Below are 12,320 nucleotides of genomic sequence, written 5' to 3'. Positions count from 1 at the left end.
TTCTGGGTCATGTTCAGAAAGTAGTGTGGGGGGAATGAGTGTTCAGACCCTTGCACTCTCACTTGTGGGGTGCTCAGGGTTCCGTCCTCTTGCCCATGCTTTTTAACATCTATATGAAGCCGCTGAGAGATATCATCAGGGGGTTTGGCCTGGGTGTTCATCAGTATGTGGATGCTCTACATCTGTCTTAAATCAGAACCAGTGAAGGTCCTGTGTGAGTGCCTGGAGGCAGTTGGAGGATGGATGGCGACTAAGGGATTGAGGTTGAATCCTGTCAAGACAGAAGTGATGTTTTGGGGGGACGGGGGGCTGGTGTGGAGGACTTGCTGGTCCTGAATGGGGTAACTGTGCCCCTGAAGGACCAGGTGCGCAGCCTGGGAGTCATTTTGGACTCACAGCTGTCCATGGAGGCGCAGCTCAATTCTGTGTCCAGGGTAGCTGTCTACCAGCTCCATCTGGTACACAGGCTGAGATCCTACCTGCCCGCAGACCGTCTCGCCAGAGTGGTGCATGCTCTAGTTATCTCACGCTTGGACTACTGTGATAAGCTCAACATGGGGCTACCTTTGAAGGTGACCCGGAAACTACAACTAATCCAGAATGCGGCAGCTAGACCCGTGACGGAGCGGCTGCTGAGATCACATAACACCGGTCCTGAAAGAGCTACATTGGCTCCCAGTACATTTCCAAGCACAATTCCAAGTGTTGGCCTCTGCCCAGTATACCTGAAGGAGCGTCTCCACCCCAATCGTTCTGCCCGGACACTGAGGTCCAGCTCCGAGGTCCTGGCGGTTCCCTCACTACGTGATATGAGGTTACAGGAAACCAGGCAGATGGCCTTCTCAGTGGTGGCGCCCACTCTGTGGAACGCCTTCCTATCAGATGTCAAGGAAATAAATATCTGACTTTTAGAAGACATCTAAGACAGTCTTGTTTAGGAAAGTTTTTAATATTTGTTTTAATCTGTTGGGAGCTGCCCAGAGTGCCTGGGGAAACCCAGCCAGATGGGCGGGGTATAAATTTATTATCATTATTATTACAAATGGTAAAAAGCGTAGATGTCACTGGCATTTAACCACCCTCTCATGATGCCTTCAGTTGAGTCTATGCAGCTTTCCCATAATAATTCAGCTTACAACATACTTAAAACTATAAAAAGAATTAATAGCATATCAAGGATCAAAGCATGGGGGATAAACTTATGGCTTCTCATCATGACAGATCTATACATTACCTCCTATATCAGACGGTTAAGGTTCTGAATACCAGTTACCAAGAAACATGAGCCACAGAGTGCTTTTTTGCTCATGTCTCGCTTGTGGGCTTCCTATAGGCCAATGTGGGAACAAAATGCTGGACTACATGGATCTTCAATCTGACCCAGCAGGGCTGCTCTTAGGTTTTTAAAGTCATCTCATTAAAAGAGCATAAATGTTCAACTGTAGTAAAGGCTACTGAATGTCCAAGAAGACATGTATTTTTATGTGGCATCTAAAATTCAGTAGTGCATTATTCTTGCACTAAAATACAGCTCAGTTGATGCAATCATATCCTGAAATGAAAGAAGGTGGTGCTCAGATACCACCATCTGGGCTTCCCTGCTCCTCCCAATACTTGTAACATAGAGAGGTGTAGGGAGCATTTACAGTCTTACTGTTTCAATAAGTGTGTGACTTAATTCTGTCTTCTCCCTCAAATTTCCTGAGGAGACAGGTATTCTATCTTATCTGTAGAATGTGTTGCATCTGGAAAGAGGCCTGTGTAAATCTCTAAAAACTGCAGCTTCAGAACGAAAGCTCTTGCACAATCTAATCTGTAGCATCACAAATGCAATTTTGTTCCCTCCTGAATAAAGTTTTAGACAAGATTGGTCATGAGTGTGCATGTTGGCTTCAGTTCAATCAACATAATGGTTTTGCTGAGCAGAGAAGGAGGAAAGTATTGTTTGGCTGGCTTCCAAGAGGATATAAAGCATGAAGAAAAATATTGCAGTTTTGAAGCTTAATTTTAAGGTTGCACACTGGAAAGTATTTGTGTGGCCTTGGTTTAAAAAAACCTAATCACCACAGTTCAGTACAGAGAAGTATTCATAAAATCTTAGTGTAAAGAAGTTGTGCGTAAATGTAAAGGGTAGGGATTGTATAGGAGCAGCACTTTGGGGATATAGTGATGTAGGAAAGTATATTTTAATGTATATGATGCTCTAAGATCTTTTGAACTCCTTTACCCAATTTCCTTTTTCTGCATACTTAAAATGTTTCTGGTCTTAAAGATAGGTATCAAAATAATAACGAGGTGAGTGAGTGATGCAAAGTTTTAGGATAAAAACAGGAAAGGGAGTATTCAGACATCCTCAATTTTAGTGCGATGCTTAGCTGTTATATACAATACCTTCCTCACCTATTACCTTGCTCATCTGAAACTTCTACCACTTGCTGTGCCCTATCAGATCAGTTCCAGCATGTTCAAGCATTCTGAATCCCACTTTACTTTGGCTTCTAACACTAGCCTTTGGGTGTCTAAGCTCCAGATGCAAGTGTGGTGCTTTTCTGTCTTGCCTGCTAAGGCCCAGCTAATGTTGCAATGCAGGGCTCATATTTTGTGCTCCAGCTTTTCTTGCAATTCAGTTTTGAGGGTGGTAGGGTAAGACCCTCTTCTCCCTGGAACTTCAACTTTTAGCCTACCTATCAATTTCTAGAGGTGGAACTTCACCTGATCTCGAATGCCCTCCTGCCACCAGAGAGAAGAAACAGAGGTAAGTCACTCCCTCCCTCCCACACATTGCCTTGAGACCATTCAACTGATCTCCTTTAGCACTGTCACCCCAGCTTAGTTCATGAGTCATTTTACAAACAGATCACCTTCCAATGTGGGGCTTCAGTTACCTAGTAGCATGCATTGTGCCTATTGCTGAGGATATAGTGTGCAACTTGTGGACTAGCCTTTTTCTGATACAGAGGCAACTGCTATACAAATACGTACATGGGAGGATATGAGTGGTATGCACATGTCCCTGCCCCAAGGTAGAGACTGAAAAACCAGTGAAGAAGCATAATCCCCAGCTGCCAGTATCACATAATAGTTTAACTCTTAAAAACTAGGATGTTGGGTGCTTTCATTGTAACTGAAGGCCAAAGTAGACAACATTACATGCATGAGCGTGTTTAATGTGTCTAGTCTAGTTTTATCTTGTAAAGAATTGCAGGAGGTAGGAACAGGATGGGGACCATAGGAAGTTGCCTTATACCAAGTCTGGTCATTTGTCCATCTAGCCTATTCCAACTCACAATGACCGAGGTCTTTTCCTATCGTCTGCTATCTCATCCTTTGAACTAGCATGCAAAGCAGATGCTTGTACCATTAAGTTATGCTCCCGTTCATTTGCAGCAATAGAAGTTTCCCTACTGGGCCTAACAGCAGCTTTAAGGGCATTCATTCAGTCTTTTTATTTGTATGCTGCTTTTCCACACACAAAGAGAAAAATCACACTCAAAGAAGCTTACAGCAAAGAAAATAGAAATGTGTTTCAAAACCAAATTGCAAAAACAATTCCATAATAACATAGCAAAACAACACAACATCAAATATAGTAACATACAAAAAACAACATTTCAGTACTATATAACAAGATTACACAAACAACATCCGTTATCCAATAGCAAAAATAACAAGGGAGCTTTTCAGTTTCACCTTGGTCCAAGAAACAACCTTACCATGATGCTGCAGACAGTCTCTCTTGCAGCAGGTTCTTACAGGGTTTCCAAGGGCAGTGGGTGAGGTAGCTGGAAGTATCTCCCCCATCTTTTACAGGGGTGTGGTTTTCTTTGTGACCAAGATGGCGGGGGGATTAATTCACCCACTTGCCATGATCCTTACTGCAATTGCCTCTGCAGCTTTTTTTTAATGAACATGTCTGATTTGACCTTGAGCAAGAGTTTATCGTGTGGGACGCAGGTGGCGCTGTGGGTTAAAGCCTCAGCGCCTAGGACTTGCCGATCGAAAGGTCGGCGGTTCGAATCCCTGCGGCGGGGTGCGCTCCCACTGCTCGGTCCCAGCGCCTGCCAACCTAGCAGTTTGAAAGCACCTCCGGGTGCAAGTAGATAAATAGGGACCGCTTACCAGCGGGAAGGTAAACGGCGTTTCCGTGTGCGGCTCTGGCTCGCCAGATGCAGCTTTGTCACGCTGGCCACGTGACCCGGAAGTGTCTCCGGACAGTGCTGGCCCCTGGCCTCTTAAGTGAGATGGGCGCACAACCCCAGAGTCTGTCAAGACTGGCCCGTACGGGCAGGGGTACCTTTACCTTTACCTTTAAGAGTTTATCTGTTCCTTTGCATTTTTTTAATGGAGCTTTTCAAACATACTGAATTTACCTGCAGCTGCTTGGGTAAGGCACACAGTGAAGTCATGTGTGCCTTACTTCATGCAGATGTGCAGACTTCTGGTCAATTTTAATGGCTGTTGAAACTTCAATTAGAATTGCCCTACACTTCAAAATGATCTTATCATCAGCAAAACTTACTTGGCAATTTTCCAATTTAATAGCCTGACTGAAGACAGATTAAATGTTGGCAGCATTGTATGTCTTTACAGCTAGTGTCGTGGATGGTATCAGATTTGAACCAGGGAGATTTTATTTCCACTCAGCCATGAAGTTTACTCAGTGATTGTAGACCAGTCACTATTTCTCAGTTTAACCTGCCTCACAGGGTGGTTGTGAGAATATACTGGGATAAACCCAGTCTGAACTCCTTAGAGTGGGGTAGAATCCAGATGTGATTCATAAAATATTTCTAAGTAACAGTTACTTACTTATATTTCTTTTTATTAATTCCAAATTATTAAAGCAAGTTAAATAATAAAGATATGTGTTTCATGTAACACCATGGTTCATAGTACTAGACGCAAATCCAGACAATATTTAACTGGAACACATGCATTTTGAACAGAGGTGGCCTCTTGCAATTATTAAACAAGAACAAAGCCACCATCTTTCCCTGTTTTAAAGCATATCCTACAGCACAGCTGGTGCCATGTGTATTGCTCTGACTTCCTTTGGACCACATCAGTGAAGCTGAGAGGGAGGTCTTGTCACTTGGGCGGCCCAGGACCTCCTTACACACTGCCCAAGCTTGCACACTAGAATGTCACTTCAGGTCTGCTAACACAGTGGTTTGACCTCACCCCCAGAGGCAGGCTCCATTGTCTTTAGAGACATGTATTCCAACAAAAAAAAGCTCACCTAAAGTCCTAAATTTGATATAACAAGCTGGTTGGGGGCCATGGTACAAGAAGGACCTGACCCTTTCCTACGACATGGAGACTTTGGTCTAGATTGTCTCCTGAGACGTTAGCCATGGAGGAGAAAACATACAGACACCCATATGAAACCTGGAACAGCCATTTCAACAGGTTGCCACAGAGGATAGAAGATAAAGGACTATTGTTACTTTTGGTGGCTCCACTCCTTGATTCCCCTCCCCATCTCAGTTGGCTGTTAGAATAACTAGTTACTAAGAATCTGAATCTGAGTTTGTTTATTTCATCTTCTCCTGATCAGTTTTCCTTTTGTGTCACATCTCTTTGTAAGCCTGTGAGAGAGAGTGAGAAAGCGTACTGCAAGCCACTCAGAGGCTTTTTTGGGCTGAAGAGCAGAATGAAAAAACACTTAAATAAAAGTAAAATAATACCAGTTGGGGGGATTTCCAGTGGAGATCCAGTGGAGAAGGAGTTAAAGCCACCACCACTTATATCACAGCTTGTTCTCCCACCAAAGCTTGTGGCTGCCTTGTCAGGATAGCCAATCACAGCCGTAACATCTATGGGGTTTTCTGTGGATTGAGGTTTATTCTGATTCAGCATTAAACGGCTTTCCTGGTGAAAGCAGCGGGCCAAAAGAAAAACCTCTCACACCTGTGTTTAGAAATCATGGGACAAACAGAAGGTCCTAGTTGGACCTTCAGAAAGAGGGGAAGAGGAAACGGTAGCAAGGTGTCCACTGCTGGGAACTTGAGAGCTAGACTTGATGTCTGTCCTAAACCCCTGGCTTACCTGGTAGAAAGTCAGTATGTCAAGTCCCCAGTCCAGGGTCAAGCCACTTGTCCAAAGTCCAAACTGAAGCACAGTCCCACAGAGATCCAGGAGCACCCAAGCTGAGCCCCATCAACATGGACAGTTGAGCAGACACAGCACCTCAGCTCTGCTGCCCTTTTATACTGTGCATGCAGATTGAAGCATCTGGGCTTGATGAGGCATGTGACCCTCACCTGTTCCAAGCCTACTCCAGCTGAGGAATCACACACCAAGCCCCACCTGGCCAGCTGGGGAGCTGGGCTCTGGGCCCTTGCCCGCCTCAGTCTCCTACAGTATCCCATCCACTGCTCCCTCTGCCTCAGAGCCTGTTGTGTTTGTGAAGACAGGGCCCCTCTGGCTCTGGTGATGGGTCCTGCTGCTCTGGTTCCTGTGCACTCACCCTCATCCCCTTGTCATCCTCAATCACCCCGTGAGTACTTCCTACACCAACCTTCTCTTCCCCATCCCTAGCTTGCCCCAGTGTGTCCCAGTCCTGGCTACATCTCTCGCCGGGATCCTCTTCCTCCTCCCCGTAGTCCTGCCAGATCATGACAATGGCCTTTGTCTGCTTCTGCAAAACGGTAAGTGTCAATGTCTATAAGTTTCTGAGTGGTCTTGCTACACTGACCCTAAAGACATCTCTACTTAGAAGCAAGTCCCATTGTTTTCCATGAAAGTAAACACACTTAGGATAATTGCTTAAGAACTTCAGGCTTTGGTCTATGCTGCCGCCGCCGCTGTACATAATGACATATCTACTGGAAAAATGTCTTTCTAGACGTAGATTAGCCTTGTGGTTTAAAATGATAGCTTTAGAACTGCTGAGGTCACGCTAATCCTCTGTAAACCTAATAAAAATATTGTTACCAACAAAAGGGGGTAACCCAAATAGTGCTTCGCTCACTCTCGCACACATTCCATGAATGTTACATGTACATATCGGCCTGGGCACATTTGGCAGCAGGGCAAGAAATATGGAGGAATGTTTGGAACTTTTTAAAAAAATTCTGTGATACTGTTGAAAAGGGCTGCTTTTGCCCATATAAGTAAATGGAGTCTGACTGTGACCCCATTTAAATTTATTCCAAATGGTGATGTCATTTCTGGCATCTAAAGCAGGTTCCTGCAGTTTTAAAACAAGCTCTGTAACAATGCCTTTCCCAATCTGGTGCCCTCCAGTTGTTTTCGACTGCAATTCCCACAAGCTTCAGCCAGCCCAGCTGTGCTACTTGAGACTAATGGGAGTTGTAGTATGAAATATCTATAAGGCAGGCACCAGGTTGGGGGAGGCTGTTCTATAAACTCTGTTTTGTACATTCTAAATAAACCCCTTCTGTTTTCACAAGTGAAACTTTAATCATTGTATGCATGTACCAATGCCTCCACTTGGAATACAAGAATTGCAAGATGGTGTAATAGATGAAGATATTACTGTTCCAAAGTTTTTTGCAGTCTCTGTCTTTAGCTCTAGCTCAGGCTTTCTCAACCTCGGCCCTCCAAATGTTTTTGGCCTACAACTCCCATGATCCCTAGCTAGCAGGACCAGTAGTCAGGGATGATGGGAATTGTAGTCTCAAAACATCTGGAGGGCTGAGGTTGAAGAAGCCTGCTCTAGCTTATATGCTCAGCAGAATCAAGTGACTAAATTTTATGTGTGGACTCATGGTTTCATGCTTCAGGTTCTGCCAGTGAACTTTTCATAGGCATCTATTTGGCTACTGTGTGGGGACAGACTAGAGAGAGCTTATCCAGTGGATTTATTCTTACGTTCTTAGATGGGAGAATCACATTATTGAATGTACCCCGAAGAAGAAAAAAGGACAAGAAAAATTCTCCTTGAACATAGATAGCCCTATAGGATTTTGGGGGTTGGTCTGGAAGATATATAGGGGTATCTTCCAAACCTATGATTCTGCATTTGTGAAGTTAGACTCTAGTAAGAGAGAACCTGTTGAACTGGATAATCCAGTCTGTTTGTAAAGTAATGGCCTTAGCTGGCCAATTAAGTGCTCTCCTCCACATAGTAAAGAGTGAACCATGTTGCCATAGCAACAACTAAGTGATGGTGCTCTTCAGGAGGTTGCGGCTTTCCCCGCTTTTCCTGACTGGATGCCATGCCATCCTAGGGAGAGCAACAGGCCAGGTGGTCTGGTTTTTGGCTTGTGAGTTTTGGGCTCCAAGCTGGATGGAGAGGCTTGATTTTCTCTGAGTGGAATGCAAAACTATGGCTTTGGATGAGCCCCTGGTCCCAGGAAGTCTAAAGGGTAAGCAGGATCTGCAAGCCCTTCCATCCTATGCTCAGGTTGTATTCATGTATGTGCAAATAGAACCATACATCCTAAAGATACCATAGTCTCCACTGACCTTCATTCTAAGGAAGCTGAACCCTGGGTAAGCGCAGGGACACCTGGGGTCTCTTGCTGCTCGGAGATTGGGGAGCTTGCAACCATGGATAAGTTGCAGCCATACTCTTGTCTTATGTGGCAGGAGTTGCTTTCTTTCATTAGCAAGCATTCAGAAATGTGAGCCCCAAATGCTATAAACCTGGAAAAGCTTTATTGCTCGATTCTACTGCATGTATCAGCTCAGTGGCTCTCAGAGTCACTTGTGAAAACGAGCTTTATGTGCACTGGTTAGGAATGAATGCAGGCTGTTTTGTTGCATCCCAACCATATGTGTGGTTCAGAAGGTCAGGCATTACCACAATCGCTCTCCTGTTATTTTAGGACTTCCATGTGTTATGGCTGGCCTCGGTGACATGGCATTTGGTTTCAGTTATTTTTTTCTCAGGGTTTGGCTTTTAAGAATAGAAAAGCACATTTCAAGCAAAATCCAGCAAGTTGTAAAGTTTGTGGCAATTCAGGACTGAGATTGGTTTCAGGCTGGAAACACTGAAGAATAGCCAGGCTTCTCTCTCCATCACTTTTTTGAAAGTATGGTGGCAATTTATCGTAAAAATGATGATTCCAAATTATTATAGAGAGGGAAATCAAAACATAACTGGCATTAACAACGCAATTATTTTAATCTTCTAGGAGCCTCATAATTTGATAAGTGCAGCCAATTGTTTCTCAAAACAGTCTGTTTTATAATGGATGGAATTCATTACCAAGCAAGAATGCAGTGCCTCTTTGTTGACATATAATCTATAAATTGTTGGCTAAATCTAAAGGCAGGGAGGTGGATGGGAAAGGGGTTAGTCTGTTTTGTTTAAAATGGTGTCCCTTTGAATCTCAACTGCAGCACATAAATTGAAATTGTTCCAGTTAGATAAGCTCTTAGAATTGTAGAATACAGGGGTACCTCGGGTTAAGAACTTAATTTGTTCTGGAGATCTGTTCTTAACCTGAAACTGTTCTTAACCTGAGGTACCACTTTAGCTAATGGGGCTTCCCTCTTTCTCCATGCCACCGGAGCACGATTTCTGTTCTTAACCCAAGGTACTATTTCTGGGTTAGCGGAGTCTGTAACCTGAAGTGTCTGTAACCTGAAGCATCTGTAACCCAAGGTACCACTGTACTGGAGTTGGAGAGACTCATCTCGTCCAGCCCCCTGCAATGCAGATGGCCACCTAACCTCTCTTTAAAGAACTCCAAGGAAGGAGAGTCCACAATCTCCCAAGGGAATCTGTTCCACTATCAAACAGCTCTTACTTTCAGAAAGTTTGTCCTGAAATTTCATCGGAATCTCATTTCTTGTATCCTGAAGCCATTGGTTCGAGTTCTACCCTCAAGAGCAGGAGAAAACAATCTTGCTCCATCTTCCATGTGACAACCCTTGAGATATTTGAAGAAGGCTATCATATCTCATCCCGGTCTCCTCTTTTCCAGGCTAAACATACCCAACTCTCTTAATCATTCCTCATAAGACTTGGTTTCCAAACCCTTTAGCATCTTGGTTGCCCTTCTCTGCACACATTCCAGCTTGTCAATATCCTTCTTAAATTGTGGTGCCCAGAACTGGACACAGTATTCCAGGTGTGGTCTGACCATGGCAGAAGAGAGTGGAACTATTACTTCCCTTGACCTAGACACTATACTTTTGTTGATGCAGCCTTCTAAGCATCAATAGGCACATGTATCCTTTCGTTCTTTGATGGCAAACCTTTAACAGCAGTCTCTCGAGGATGTGGATCAGAAGAGTCAAGACCACAAGGTTAGAGAGCATGTAATATTTATTTGTATTAATTGTATTACTAATAAAGCTTGTTTAAAATTATGTCTTCTTATACCCCACCTTGGGATTAACAAGTTATAAATGGTCATTATAAATAAATTCATTGTGTTACTTATTGTCGAGAAGGCAAACGAAGGACAACAATTTGTCATACTTATGTGAACTACTTCCAGACCTTAGACAAAGCTTAAAGAGCCATTAAAACCTCTCACAGCAGCTTACTAGTCTTTAAATCTTGGAAGAATAGCCCTAGACTTATGTGGTTGGTGGCTGGTTAAGACCTGGCTGTAAGTAGTTGAACTCTTATCAACTGGTGACTACAGTCACTGAGTTGTGTCTCCAACTACCACTACCACCCTATTCCAATCAGCTTTATTCCTTTTCCTTAAATTCTTTCAGCTTCATTTAAATTTTCTCATATCAAATTTGAGGGGGAAGTGGCAGCAATACTCTTCTAACAGCTTGTAGAGATCTTGCCAAAATTATTGACTTCCTTCAGAAATTCAACCCAGGCAGGAATCTCGATTTCCTTTCTTATTAATGTAAGATATGGTGGTGATTCCATTCGCATACACCTCAAACTATTCCTGCTTCCCCATTCAGCTTGTTGAGTTCTATCGCTTTGTTTAGTCGTATGAATGAGTTACGCATTGGCTGAATGCGAGTGAGGGAGCATTCCGCCTTTTCAGCAATTTTATTAGACGATAATCTGGCCAGCTACAGAACTGGCCACACAATATTCAAAAATACATTTTAACCATGACCCAGCCAAAATGAAGCACTACGGTCACCTTCAGACAACCAGTTTATTAGACATTTGTCTTGATTTGCTTGCTCAAAATTTGTGCAGGTGTTATGGTTGAGTGATAGTTGTCACACCCTCTATCGGGCTTTTCTTCATAATGCTGCAAAAAGTAAAACAAAAATGAAAGTGGATTTGTTGTGCAAGAGCACTGTGCCATTGCTACATCACAATGCACCTGCTATCTTGGGGGTGGGTGGTTATGAGATGCACTTTATTGCACTGTGAATATATGCGTCTACCTGAATGAGTGCTGAAGTCTGAAACCAGCCTAAATCCTGCTGATACCAGATGCATTAAGTTTGATAAGGCTGCAATTCTAAATGAACTTACCATGAGAGCAAATCCTATTGAACTCAATGGGACTTACTTCTGAGCAGACAAACATAGGGACACACTGCTCAGTGGTCTTTAAAAGTGTTTGTGCTCCAGGTTATTTACTGGATGCAGGCCATTTCAGTGGAGGAAGATTTAGCCAGTTAACTTTTTCAGTGAGGATTAGGCATGATTAAAAAACAACAACACTTCCTCTCTGCAATAGCCTAAGGATGATAAAATGTGACTCCAAACTCTAAAGAGAAAACAAGAATGTGTGCTTTGGGTTGGGGGTGGGGGGAAGAGCTCTGCATTCTGTTGCCCAGTTAAACAAAGGCTCAGTTGACTTGTTTAACTGAGGCCCCATTAAAACAGATTTCACTGTGGGTCACCTGGAGTTTAAAAAGTCCAGGAAGAGTGCAGAGGAAATATTTTGTTATGCGCTGCTAGCAGGGGCTCAGGAGTAAATGAGCTATTGTACACGGAGGGCTGGACTTCTTGGATACAACCACTGATATGGGGGAGACTTCGAAGCAAATCGGAACAAATCTGTTCTTTATTGTCTCGCTCAGACCGGGCTGCAAAGAATATTTAAGGCTCCTGGGGGAATTGAGAAGCAGAAGTAGCTCATTTTATGCCATAGTTTGAGCAGTTTAACCAAGAAAAACCTGGACATTTTTTAAAACACACACACACACACACACACACACACACACACACTATCCTGCCTTTCCTCCAATGTGTTAAGGAAGTGTATGCTCCCTTTGTATTCTCCAGGTAACTCTGAGATGGTTAGGTTAGGACAGGAGTCAGCAACCGTTTTCAGCCGTGGGCGGGTCCACTGTCCCTCAGACAATATGGTGGGCCAGACTATATTTTTTTTAAAAAAGGATAAACGAATTCCTATGCCCCACAAATAACCCAGAGATGCATTTTAAAAAGGACACATTCTACTCAT

This window comes from Podarcis melisellensis (genome assembly GCF_964234715.1).
Source record: "Podarcis melisellensis genome assembly, chromosome: 1".
NCBI lineage: Eukaryota > Metazoa > Chordata > Lepidosauria > Squamata > Lacertidae > Podarcis > Podarcis melisellensis.
This window is presented reverse-complemented; position numbering follows the sequence as displayed.